Source organism: Hordeum vulgare, chromosome 3H (genome assembly GCF_904849725.1).
Source record: "Hordeum vulgare subsp. vulgare chromosome 3H, MorexV3_pseudomolecules_assembly, whole genome shotgun sequence".
NCBI lineage: Eukaryota > Viridiplantae > Streptophyta > Magnoliopsida > Poales > Poaceae > Hordeum > Hordeum vulgare.
Window position 1 is genome coordinate 583,840,046 of NC_058520.1, and position 13,956 is coordinate 583,854,001.

General features: G+C 42.1%; 1 pseudogene; it reads right to left on the reverse strand.

The window, feature by feature from the left end:
* Window positions 1–288: 288 nt before the first annotated feature.
* Window positions 289–6,943, reverse strand: LOC123442099 (annotated as a pseudogene).
* Window positions 6,944–13,956: the final 7,013 nt, after the last annotated feature.

The window sequence follows — 13,956 nt, forward strand, 5'->3', positions numbered from 1 at the left end:
TTCTAGTCACTTGCATGCAATGCAACATACTTTGGCCAATGGCCATTGAACAGCAAGATCTTGAATTCCAAGCTGGATATTAAGAACATCCGACGGGAAACTTGAGAGTTACACCACAATGTAGATACACCGATTATCATGACAAAGACTGTGCTGCCACATTTACTCAAACCTCAAGCCAAATATTTACCAAGTACTTAAGTGTCACTTTCAGCGATGCGAAGTTAAGTTAGGAATTAAAATTAAGATTATAATAGGGCAATCCAGCAACATAACTATTGGTTGATGTAACAAAAGGAATACTGGTCCTTTAATAGGTTAATATTGTCTCAACATGTTCTACAGTGTTATGATAGATAGCTTACTAAATTTAGAAGCAACCAACACACAAAAAGAAAAAAAGGGTCTTCTACTTCAGGTGGAAGGAATGATTCAATACAAATTGGAACATCTGAACTCAGAAAAATTTCAGTCTACAAGATGACATTAATCCAGTTTGAATTTCCAAGCTGTACATCCTTAACCACACCATCCAGTTTACAATTACAAAGCACTCGGGCCGCACTGACCTACTGGGCCAGAAACTGTTGACTGCTTTCAGTTGGCATGACATCAATAATAGAGCAAAAATTACCAGTTTGCTTCCAGAAATCCGAACATGTTAATGGCAGAGATGAGATTTTGAGACACCAGTCATTAATATAAGTGCTTGAGGATGAGGTTCTGGTGTGAAATCAAAACTTTGCAGAATAAGACAAGTACTTGATACTCATAATTGCAAAGAGAGCCTTGGCTCAATGGTTGGGCATGCGGTTGTGCAGCCTAACGACCCGAGTTCAATTCTTGAAAGAAGATGTTGGACAAAATTCAGTCATTCATCATAACTATTAGCTTGCCTCTTGTTAGCAATTCACACTGTTCTCTTAGCTCAGTACTGCAATCGTATATCACTAGACATTCCAGTGAAGATGGGAGGCCCTTCTTAGGCAGCCTTGGGATGTATTCACAACGACAGATCATCAATCTCTTCATGGAAGGAAAGCTGTGCAGTCTAACAGGAAGATGTACGAGGTTCAAACAATCCTGAAATTCAAGGTATTGCAGGGACCTGAGGAGCAGGAGTGCTCTCTCCTGCTCATCTGTTAGTCTTGTCCCTCCCCGCTCCAGCTTCTCAAGTTGTAGGCTTTGGAGGCAAGTGAGGCCAATGCAGAGTGACGTGTTAAGGAGAGACAAGTCATCAATGTGAAGACTTTCGAGTCGAGGGCACAGCTCATAGTGCCCCGACAAACGTTCCACATAAGGAGGCAAGCCGGGGGAGTTGAGTAGTGCCAAATTCTTGAGGTTCACAAGGGATTGCAAGCCCTCTAGTGCGATGAGCGATTCACATTCTTCAATTCTCAAACCCTCGAGCGACCTGCAGGAATGCAACTCTAGAGATACCAAACTAGGGTTTTCTTGTACTTCCAAATTCATGAGGTTCACAAGGGATTGCATTCCCTTTACTGTGGCAAGCTGTTTGCATTTATGAATTCTCAAATCTTCAAGTGATGTGCAGGAATGCAGCTGTAGAGATTTCAAACCTGGGCTTTCCAATACTTGAAATTTTCTGAGACAGGTGAGATTACCCAGAAAGCAGAGCGATAGTGTTTCGTAGGCATAGCTACTGATCACAACTTGTCCAAGTGACTGTGGGAGGAGCCATGTTCTGTTTGCCTGGACATAATTTCCCTTATTATGCACCAAGGATAAGAGCAGCCCAGAACAACACAGAATTCTTAGCTCCTCCAGGGAGGTAAATCCAGCAAAACCTTCCTTGTTCCCATCAAATCTTAAATAAGGGCTTCCAGAAATATCTATCTTTTCTAGAGAGGAGGTGAGATTTAATGGAATGCACAAAAGTCCATCTGGACCGGAGCTTGATGAAGCCTCTGAGGCTGAGATAATATCTGGTTGATTGTTCTCTTCCTCTTCAATACGTAGGTGTGTAAACTGAGGGCAGTCATATAAACTCAATTCCTTTAGGATCTGCGCATGCTGCAACATCAAAGATAGCCACTTCCCTGATATTCCGGATGATCTAATATAGAGACTTCTGAGACATCGGAGGGACTCATATGGACCTGTCGTCGCATATTCATCAGTAAGCTCTGGCCGAACATCTGAAGAGAAAAGTTTTGTGCACCCTACTATGTGGAGGTCCTCTAAAGAGAAGAGCTCCCCAAGACCTTGGAAAGAAATAGATGTTAGATTTCCACAAAATGATATGTGCAAGGATTTTAGGTCCCCCCAATTATGGAATGCCAATATTTCTCCATCCAGTCTCATTGTCTCATCGGTATTCACACCAGATCGACTATTTGGAGAAATTTCTAACTTTTCTCTGGACGATCCCTTCAACTTCAGAAGAGTTGGAACTCCGTCGATGTGGAGGCTAGAAACAGTAGTTGAATGTGGAAGGAGACACGGCATCAGTAAATGAGGACAATTGATTACTGTGAGTACTCTAAGTCCAGGCAACCATGGCTTCCAGTTAGTTTTGAAGTTACGATCTTTAAACATCAACTGCTGCTCAGCGAAGTTATGACCTTTCTCAAACAGATCGAACACCTTGAGTGCAGGGCAGCTCCGGATCTCCAGTACCCTTAAACTAGAGTTCAAAGCCCCTAGGGAAGTACAGGTACATCTCTCCAACTCTGGCATTTCAACCAAAATCAGCTCCTGCAATGACGGAACTGATACTTGTCTTATTTTTCGCATGTTGGTCAACTTGAGCGTCGTAAGAAACAGAAGTCTTTCCAGAGATAGAAATATAAGCTTTTCGCCACAACCCTCCATATTAACCATCTGCCCAGAGGCAAACGAAGTACCACGACATAAACCAACCTCTAATACTTGAAGATGGAGAAACTTGCTCAAAGCTTGAGGTAAATCTCCTTGCCAAACATGAGAAACCTGAAGGTTTAGGTACCGAAGATGAGTAGGATTTACCAAACCACATGGGAGGGAATGAGAACGAACAGTTGCAGACACTTGCAGCAGACGCAAATTGTGTGCCTTTTCAAGTATTTGTTGGAACAGTTGGGAGTCAAAATGCCCAATTAAGACCAACGATCTCAAATTTTTAACTGTTTTCCGCAATATCTCCTCAAACTTCTCTTTGTGCCAATATATAGGATCAGTTACTATTGACAAATGTTGTACAGTTGATGAAATCTCATTGCATTCTAGAGCATTCAAAGTTGCACACTCAGTTCTTGAAATTACCCTTGCGAAATCATGCATAAGACCATACATAACATAAGTAGTTTGACTGCTTGAAGAGTGGACTCCTTCAATCTGCTGAAAGAACCCCAGGTTCACCAAATCAGCCAGATAGAGCCGTCCTATCTCATCCAATCTCATACTTGAATGACTACACTTCACAAATCCCAGTGAAATCCAAATACGAACTATCTCCTCAGCAAGAAACCGGTAATCGCAAGGGAATATAGCACAATATGAGAAGCATTGTTGTAAATGGTAGGGCAGTTGATCATAGCAAAGCTTCAAAGTAGGCATAATGCCTCTTCTGAGTTGCAGGGATTTCCAATCTTCGCTCTTCAAAATGTTACTCCAATGATCAATGGTAAGATGCTCTCTTAGTAGTGCCCCTGCAGTTTCTGCAGCTAGTGGGTTTCCGTTCAACTTTTCTATGATTTGCCGTCCCAAGATCTTAAGACTACCTTCCACTTCACAGTTCTCATCACCAAAGACACAAGCCTTAAACAATATCCAAAAAACATCATTTTGCAAACCATGTAAGTTAATTGGTTCAACCGTACCTCTCCTTTTTGCAACAGTTGGTTTTCTAGTTGTCACAAGTATGATATTGCCTTTTGCATTGCCAGATTTGAAAAGGGCGAATAGCTGGTTCCACTGGCAATCATTCATGTCATCCCAGACATCATCTAAAATAAGCAGAACCCTCTTTGATTTAATATAACCTTTCAAGACCTCCTGAAGCCTGGCAAAGCTGTACATCCCTTCATGTGTTCCTTGGGAGACAAAATCCAATATCTCTCTTGAGATTCTCGTTTCATCAAATTTCTTGGACACCGAAATCCATATTCTGTGGTCAAATTGACTTTCCACAGATGGATCGTTGTATACCAGTTGAGCAAGGGTTGTCTTCCCAACACCACCAATGCCTAAAACAGTCAGAACAGTTACAGTGCTGGATGATTTGTGTCCTTTTATAAGCTGTATGATTTTTCCCTTTTCATGATCTCTCCCATAAACTTTTCCCTGAACAAGACTTGATGTTCTACGGTGTGGATGTTCTACATGGTGATTTGAACTTGCGCTAGAGTCTGACCCAAGTATCATCAGAGCCTCTCTCACATCTCCTCGGATGCCTTGCAACTGATGAGTTATGTCTTTTATCCTATTGGAAAAGTTGTTCTTGTCCCAAGTGTATGTGTCAGATGTGGTGCCGTGTTTTGGCTCCTCAACCCCAACCCCTCTCATGTTTCTGGTGGATGAAATACCATCAGTTGCAGTAGAAGGAGTACTTGCAGTAGCATCACCAGTGCTGCAATAAGAGAAAAAGATGATGGATTGGCTGTTAGAACCACCATAGATGTATACAGGAGAGTCTTAAAATGTGCTGGCGACCCATGAAGATATAAATTTCTCAGTTACCTTGAAAGGTCACTTGCTCCACGTTTCTTCTTACAACTTTTACTCTTGAGATGCTTGCGCAAAATAGGTGTCCCCTTGTCAGTTGTGCACTCAACCACTACACCGCAGTGCTTACATATTGCTCTGACAGGCCCTCCATTTCCAGCAAACTCCTCGATATCAAAGTGTCCCCAGGACTCGGACCGTAATCTGTCAACACTGCTACTCTCAGTCGATCTCTCCACTTGCAGTGATCCATGTGCATCTGTTTCGTCATGGTCATGCCTTGTGCCTGTACCAAAAGAAAATATGGAACAAAAATTTAACTCTCTTTTTTTTTTGTGAATGAACGGAAATTTAACTCTTGAGCTATTTACTCTATATACTTTGTGCTCCCTCATTTTCTTTTCATTTCGCATACTATGTTTTTTCTTAAGTCAGAATTTTGAAGTTTGACCAAGTTAACATTCAGAATATATCAAATTAACATCATTAGATCGATCAAGCAGTAAATCTTCATGGTGTATTTATTTGGTATTGTGGGTGGTGATATCTTCTAACCTAATATAAATTTGGTCAAACTTAACAAACATAGTACCCGGAGTAAAAGGAACGGGTGGAGTGCTTGATTTCCGAAAAATCAACACAGTAGGCATTCAAAAAAAAGAAAAAACTTAGCGCCGGCGAGGTCACCGGAGAAGGGTGGTGATCTGAATGGTGAACTATTCTGCAGCGACGGGGCCACAGTTGGATGGATCTAGGGGACACGCTTACCTCCTTCCAATTCCAGCTGCTGCTGGAGCCTCAAGTAGTCGAGCTCGTCCACCAGATCCTCCGCGCCGTAGAGCAGCTCCCTGATGCGAGCGAGTGATCGGGCTAGCGGCTTGTTCCCGATCGCTCTCCCCTTGACAGCAGAGACCACCATCTCGACTCCTTCGACCTCGGATCTGAGCCTCTCGATGTCATCCGCGAGCCCAGCCCGGCGAATCCAAGCATCGAGCTCGCCGCCAGCTAGGAGGATGGCATAGATGGCCTGCACCAGCCACCCAATCGCGGCCTCCAGCGAAGCTTCTTCCATCAGATCCAGTGGAGAAGCAGTGGCGGCGGGTGGGTGGAGCAGAGCACTGAGAGTGAGGGCAGACTAGCAGAGGCAGTAGTATGCAGCCGGGAGTCCTTTTTTTTTTTAAATCTGACAGCCGGGAATCTTTAAGATGGAACTACTGGTTAGTTTACTTATGAGGTAATAGCACCTCAGATCCTACAACTTACACATAATGTGATGGTTTGATCCTGGAACTTGCAAAGTGCACCTATTTCATCCTAGAACTTGCTTCTCTTGTGCAGTTTTAGTCCACAGCGAATCACAGCGCGCCAAGTGGATAGAGTGGGCAGGGTTGGTGGTTTTGCAAAGTAGCCCTTCCATTTGTCAGTTATTAGGGTATGTTCCGCTCAAGCCAGATCAGGGACAGTCACACAAAGAAACTGATGGTGCCCCACCAAAAAAAAATCTGATGGTAAATTTTTTGAAAGAAGCGAGACACAAGGAATAAGTATATCATTGCAACTTCAGAAAACAGGCTTCACATACCACTCCGGTACATAAAGCAAAGGTCTTGCTCACAAAAAAATGAGTATAGTGCAGCTATGTTCCCCTCGACACAGAAAAACATTTAGCTCAGTAGCTCTTGCTCAAAGCATGCTAACTTCCTTTTAATGAGCACCTATAGATCGTTCCTGTTTGTTCATATGCAAGTCCCACATCATGAGCTTGCAGTCATCACTAATGGACCCAAATAGGTTCCATCTTTTTCAGTAAGGATGCTTGCACAAAGAAAAGATCTTCCCACTATGGTAAAAGTTGAGCTTAGAACAAACTCTAGTACTGCAGCTATACTCCACTCAGACACAGAAAAACATTTAGCTGAGCAAAAAGTGAGCATAGAACAAACTGTAGTACTGCAGCTATGTTCCCGTCAACACAGAAAAAACATTTAGCTCAACAACTATCAATTAAAGCATGCTTACTTCCTTTTGGTGCGCAACTATAGATTGTTCTGGTTTGTTTGTACGCAAGTACCACATCATGAACTTGCAGTCATCGCCAACAGATCCAAATAGGTTTTCATCCTTAAGGTGCCAAGCAACATCTTCAACGACATCCTCATGAGCCTGCATAAACATAAAATTTAACTAGGTATTTAACATTGCAAGCCATGCCTACATACTCATGATTGTGAAGATCATCATATCCAAAAATAAACATACATACACTCTTATGTCGCATGTGTAAAACAGAACCATGCAATTACGATTTTGGATTTTGAACAAGCAAGAGAAGCACAGAAGTAATGGATAGCTTAAGAAATCGTGATTGTGAAGATCATCAATCATCATATCCAAAAAATGTGGATCCAGGCATAACAGTTACACAAGTCACGTTTCCACTGTGGGCCATCTTCACAGATGTATGTTTTTACTGACAAAAGAAGGTGTTGTCAAAAATAATATGACTAATAAGGATGGGGAGCTACGATGCTCCGGCTGGAGAATGGTTGATGGAAGTCAGTCATACTTCTATGCTATTGTTAAGTTAGTTTGGTCTGTTTCTCAGTGTTCAGCTGATGCTGGTCTTTGTAATGAGCAAGTACTTTGTAATGATGGTTTCTGAACATGTCGTTTTAGTTTAAGCTGTTGTAGTAGTTTTTTTGTAAGCTCAGTCCTTGACTGTAAGGCTTGTGATCGGAGGCTGATCTGGGGCGAAGAAAATCATTTTATTTGGAAATAAGTAGGGACTATAGCAATTTTAACATGCGAGCCAAATGATGCAAGACTCACCACCTACTTGCTTAAAAAAAGGAAAAAGGTCTCCAGCCTCTGCACTAATTTTTTAAAAGGCATGTACTCAACTCAGTAAGTCTTTTCAAATAGTAGAAAATTGTGTTTTCACTATCCAGCTAAAACAATATTTTTCCTAGTATGAAACCACTGCAAACAACAAATAAATTTATTCAAGTCCAATCTTCATATTAAAGCACCAACAGAAGTGATGAATTGTAGTGGCAACCAAGCTAATGGCATTCTATTTTAATTGCTTAATAAGAACTATCAACTATGAGCCTTTTGTTGAGATCATGCGTTCTCATGTTATCGCGGCGGTTGATTAATCTGAAGTCAGGAGAGACCACTTCTTTGATTCCAAATGAATTGTGACCTGATGAATAATAACAGGAAGAGCACAACTCTTGCCCGACACAAATTGCTATTTTATAAATAAAATCAGAGAAACATTATTTTCAATATGCCTGAAAAGTGAATAAAAATGACATACAATACGTTTCTGGTGCAAGATTAATGTGCCCAGCCTGGTTATCCTCCATATACGGAATAACCAAGTATATCAAGGGAAGTTTCAATATATTACGTTTGCAGACAGTAGACAAAACAGTGAATGAAGTGGTGACTTCGACTAAATTTGCTCATCCATTCGGGGAGATTAAGTTGCATTTCATCATATTATCCTTTCACATATAGTGGTGTGGGTATGGAAAACGAAGGACGACATAATTCATGGTTGATTTCTTGGCAATGTTCTGACTTATGAGTTATGAGTTGAGTGCTTCGGGTATCCACAGGTCTTATGAAGCCTGAAGTGTTAATTTTGAGTAATTTGTAATGATGGTTTTTGAAACTGTCATTTTAGTGTCAGCCGATGTAGTAGTTTTTGCGTAAGCTAGGTCCTAAACTATAAGACTTGTGGTTGGGGATGATCTAGGGCCAAGAAGCTCATTTTATTCGAAAGCAAAAAGAAGTACGACTGTACCAATATTAGCATGCTAGGCAAATGACGCAATGCTCACCAGCTACTTGCAAAAAAAAATGGTCTCCAGCCTCTGCATTATTATTTTTTAAAGCAGGTACTCAACTCACCAAGTCTTTCCAAATAATAAAAACTATGTTTTCACCATCCATACCCTAATAACTGACAAATGGAAGGGCTACTTTGCAAAACCACCAACCCTGCCCCACTCTGTCCACTTGGCGCCCTGTGATTCGCTGTGGACTAAAACTGCACAAGAGGAGCAAGTTCTAGGATCAAATAGGTTCACTTTGCAAGTTTCAGGATCAAACCATCACATTGTGTGCAAGTTGTAGGATCTGGGGTGCTATTACCTCTTTACTTATGGATTCAACTACGTTGCATGCTCGTGCTTCCATGTGGCAACTCGCATGCACATATATCACGTAGAGATTCTCTTCAATGCTTGAAATTTTTTAAAAAATATCTTTAACACCATTAATTTAATTGATGATATGTTTTCATCGTTGGTTTTATCGCGATAAGATCTTTGAAACTAGATTCCATGTCGACATGTTTCGACAAACTTTTTTTTCCTTCCGTAATCGTCACATTGTTTCACTCACTTGTTATATTATTAACCATTTACTTGCCTAATAAAAATAACTTAATTGTCATATTTTTTGATGTCGTTTCGTGTAAAGATTGTCACTCTCACGTGATCATACTTATTTATTTTTCTCATACTTATCACATTTGTTGCATTTACTTATCATATTAGTAAGTACTCCCTTCGTTCCAAAATAAGTGACTCAAAAGTCATTTTTGAGTCCCTTATTTTGAGACGGAGGAAGTACTAACTTGTCTGTAAAAAATAACTTAATCACCATATTTTTTTGGAAATTACGTATAAATATGACATCTTGATATAATTGAACGGGCAAGCACAAACAGCTTTTTTGGAACGATAACGTGCAAGAAATATGACAACTCAACATATTTAAAACCGACGACCACAAAAAATCTTTTTTGTTTTTGGTAATTGTTAGTAAATATGACAAGTCGGCGTAGTTAAACTAGCAAGCACACAAAATATTTTTCTGGCAAAATTGTATGTAAATATGACAAGTTGACATATTTAAAATGGCAAATCAAACATATGACATACGTTTATATCATGTATAATAAAAATTGCTACAAGGCAACAATTATTTATCAAACATGGTCGTCGGGTTTAAGCAAGCGCAATTGCAAAAAATCTATACACACGGTTGTCAAGTTGACAACTAAGTTAATTAAATATGGCTATTAAGTATCTGATAATTTAACAACTAAATAATAGTAATCTCACAACTATCGACGAAAAAAAAGTTATCGAAATATGTCGACATGGGATCTAGTTTTGAAGATCTCGTTGCGAGAAAGCTAACGACGAAAACGGATCGTCAATTGGATTTATAGTTTAAGAGATAAAACTTTTTGAAAATATAACATTAAAAGAATCATTTTTGATGTCATGTTGATGTACTAGTTTGCATGTATAGAGGTTGTTGGGGAACGTCGCATGGGAAACAAAAAATTTCCTACGCGCACGAAGACCTATCATGGTGATGTCCATCTACGAGAGGGGATGAGTGATCTACGTACCCTTGTAGATCGTACAGCAGAAGCGTTAGTGAACGCGGTTGATGTAGTGGAACGTCCTCACGTCCCTCGATCCGCCCCGCGAACAATCCCGCGATCAGTCCCACGATCTAGTACCGAACGGACGGCACCTCCGCGTTCAGCACACGTACAGCTCGACGATGATCTCGGCCTTCTTGATCCAGCAAGAGAGACGGAGAGGTAGAAGAGTTCTCCGGCAGCGTGACGGCGCTCCGGAGGTTGGTGATGACCTTGTCTCAGCAGGGCTCCGCCCGAGCTCCGCAGAAACGCGATCTACAGGAAAAACCGTGGAGGTATGTGGTCGGCCTGTCGTGGAAAAGTCGTCTCAAATCAGCCCTAAAACCTCCGTATATATAGGTGGGAGGGAGGGGACCTTGCCTTGGGGCTCAAGGAGCCCCAAGGGGGTCGGCCGAGCCAAGGGGGGAAGACTCCCCCCCCCCAAACCGAGTTGGACTTGGTTTGGTGGGAGGGAGTCCTTCCCTTCCTTCCCACCTCCTCTTTTTTTTTTTCTTTTCTCTTGATTTTCTCTTCTTGGCGCATAGAGCCCTTTTGGGCTGTCCCACCAGCCCACTAAGGGCTGGTGTGCCACCCTCAAGGCCTATGGGCTTCCCCGGGGTGGGTTGCCCCCCCCCCCGGTGAACTCCCGGAACCCATTTGTCATTCCCGGTAACTCCGAAAACCTTCCGGTAATCAAATGAGGTCATCCTATATATCAATCTTTGTTTCCGGACCAATCCGGAAACCCTCGTGACGTCCGTGATCTCATCCGGGACTCCGAACAACATTCGGTAACCAACCATATAACTCAAATACGCATAAAACAACGTCGAACCTTAAGTGTGCAGACCCTGCGGGTTCGAGAACTATGTAGACATGACCCGAGAGACTCCTCGGTCAATATCCAATAGCGGGACCTGGATGCCCATATTGGATCCTACATATTCTACGAAGATCTTATCGTTTGAACCTCAGTGCCAAGGATTCATATAACCCCGTATGTCATTCCCTTTGTCCTTCGGTATGTTACTTGCCCGAGATTTTTTTCGTCAGTATCCGCATACCTATTTCAATCTCGTTTACCGGCAAGTCTCTTTACTCGTTCCGTAATACAAGATCCCGCAACTTACACTAAGTCACATTGCTTGCAAGGCTTGTGTGTGATGTTGCATTACCGAGTGGGCCCCGAGATACCTCTCCGTCACACGGAGTGACAAATCCCAGTCTTGATCCATACTAACTCAACTAACACCTTCGGAGACACCTGTAGAGCATCTTTATAGTCACCCAGTTACGTTGCGACGTTTGATACACACAAAGCATTCCTCCGGTGTCAGTGAGTTATATGATCTCATGGTCATAGGAATAAATACTTGACACGCAGAAAACAGTAGCAACAAAATGACACGATCAACATGCTACGTCTATTAGTTTGGGTCTAGTCCATCACGTGATTCTCCCAATGACGTGATCCAGTTATCAAGCAACAACACCTTGTTCATAATCAGAAGACACTGACTATCTTTGATCAACTGGCTAGCCAACTAGAGGCTTGCTAGGGATGGTGTTTTGTCTATGTATCCACACATGTAAATGAGTCTTCATTCAATACAATTATAGCATGGATAATAAACGATTATCTTGATACAGAAATTATAATAATAACTATATTTATTATTGCCTCTAGGGCATAATTCCAACAGTCTCCCACTTGCACTAGAGTCACTAATCTAGCCCTCACATCATCATGTGAATTACATTGTAATAAATCTAACACCCATACAGTTCTGGTGTTGATCATGCTTTGGCCGTGGAAGAGGTTTAGTCAGCGGGTCTGCTACATTCAGATCCGTGTGCACCTTGCATATATTTACGTCCTCTCCCTCGACGTAGTCGCGGATGAGGTTGAAGCGTCGTTTGATGTGTCTGGTCTTCTTGTGAAACCGTGGTTCCTTTGCTAAGGCAATGGCACCCGTGTTGTCACAGAACAAGGTTATTGGATTCAGTGCGCTTGGCACCACTCCAAGATCCGTCATGAACTGCTTCATCCAGACACCCTCCTTAGCCGCCTCCGAGGCAGCCATGTACTCCGCTTCACATGTAGAATCTGCTACGACGCTTTGCTTGGAACTGCACCAGCTTACCGCACCCCCATTAAGAATAAATATGTATCCGGTTTGCGACTTAGAGTCGTCCGGATCTGTGTCAAAGCTTGCATCGACGTAACCTTTTACGGCGAGCTCTTCATCACCTCCATACACGAGAAACATCTCCTTAGTCCTTTTCAGGTACTTCAGGATATTCTTGACCGTTGTCCAGTGATCCACTCCTGGATTACTCTGGAACCTACCTGCCATACTTATGGTCAGGCTAACATCCGGTCTAGTGCACAGCATTGCATACATGATAGAACCTATGGCTGAAGCATAGGGGACGGAGCGCATATGCTCTCTATCTTCATCAGTTGCTGGGCACTGAGTTTTACTCAATCTCGTACCTTGTAAAACTGGCAAGAACCCTTTCTTGGACTGTTCCATTTTGAACCTCTTCAAAACTTTATCAAGGTATGTGCTTTGTGAAAGTCCTATCACGCGTTTTGATCTATCCCTATAGATCTTAATGCCTAGAATGTAAGCAGCTTCTCCTAGGTCCTTCATAGAGAAACTTTTATTCAAGTAACCTTTTATGCTCTCCAAAAACTCTACGTTGTTTCCAATCAGTAATATGTCATCCACATATAATATTAGAAACGCCATAGAGCTCCCACTCACTTTCATGTAAATACAAGATTCTCCAACCACTTGTATAAACCCAAATGCTTTGATCACCTCATCAAAGCGTTTGTTCCAACTCCGAGATGCTTGCACCAGTCCATAAATGGATCGTTGGAGCTTGCACACCTTGTTAGCATTCCTAGGATCGACAAAACCTTCGGGTTGTATCATATACAACTCTTCCTTAAGGAAACCGTTAAGGAACGCCGTTTTGACATCCATCTGTCAGATTTCATAATCGAAAAATGCAGCTATTGCTAACATGATTCTGACGGACTTAAGCATCGCTACAGGTGAGAATGTCTCATCGTAGTCAATTCCTTGAACTTGTGAAAAACCCTTTGCCACAAGTCGAGCTTTATAAACGGTCACATTGCCGTTAGCGTCCGTCTTCCTCTTAAAGATCCATTTGTTCTGAATAGCATTGCGACCCTCAGGTAGTACCTCCAAAGTCCACACTTTGTTCTCATACATGGATCCTATCTCGGATTTCATGGCTTCTAGCCATTTGTTGGAATCTGGGCCCACCATTGCTTCTTCATAATTTGCAGGTTCGTTGTTGTCTAACAACATGATTGATAAGACGGGATTACCGTACCACTCTGGAGCAGCACGTGATCTCGTCGACCTGCGTGGTTCGACAGAAACTTGAACTGGAGTTTCATGATCATCATCATTAACTTCCTCCTCAACCGGTGTCGCAACCACAGAGGTTTCCCCTTGCCCTGCGCCACCATCCAGAGGGATGAGAGGTTCGACAACCTCGTCAAGTTCTATCTTCCTCCCACTCAATTCTCTCGAGAAAAGCTCCGTTTTTAGCAACAAACACTTTGCCCTCGGATTTGAGATAGAAGGTGTACCCAACTGTCTCTTTTGGGTAACCTATGAAGACGCACTTTTTCGCTTTGGGTTCCAGCTTTTCAGGCTGAAGCTTTTTGACATAAGCATCACATCCCCAAACTTTAAGAAACGACAACTTTGGCCTTTTGCCATACCACAGTTCGTATGGTGTCGTCTCAACGGATTTTGATGGTGCCCTATTTAAAGTGAATGCAGCTGTTTCTA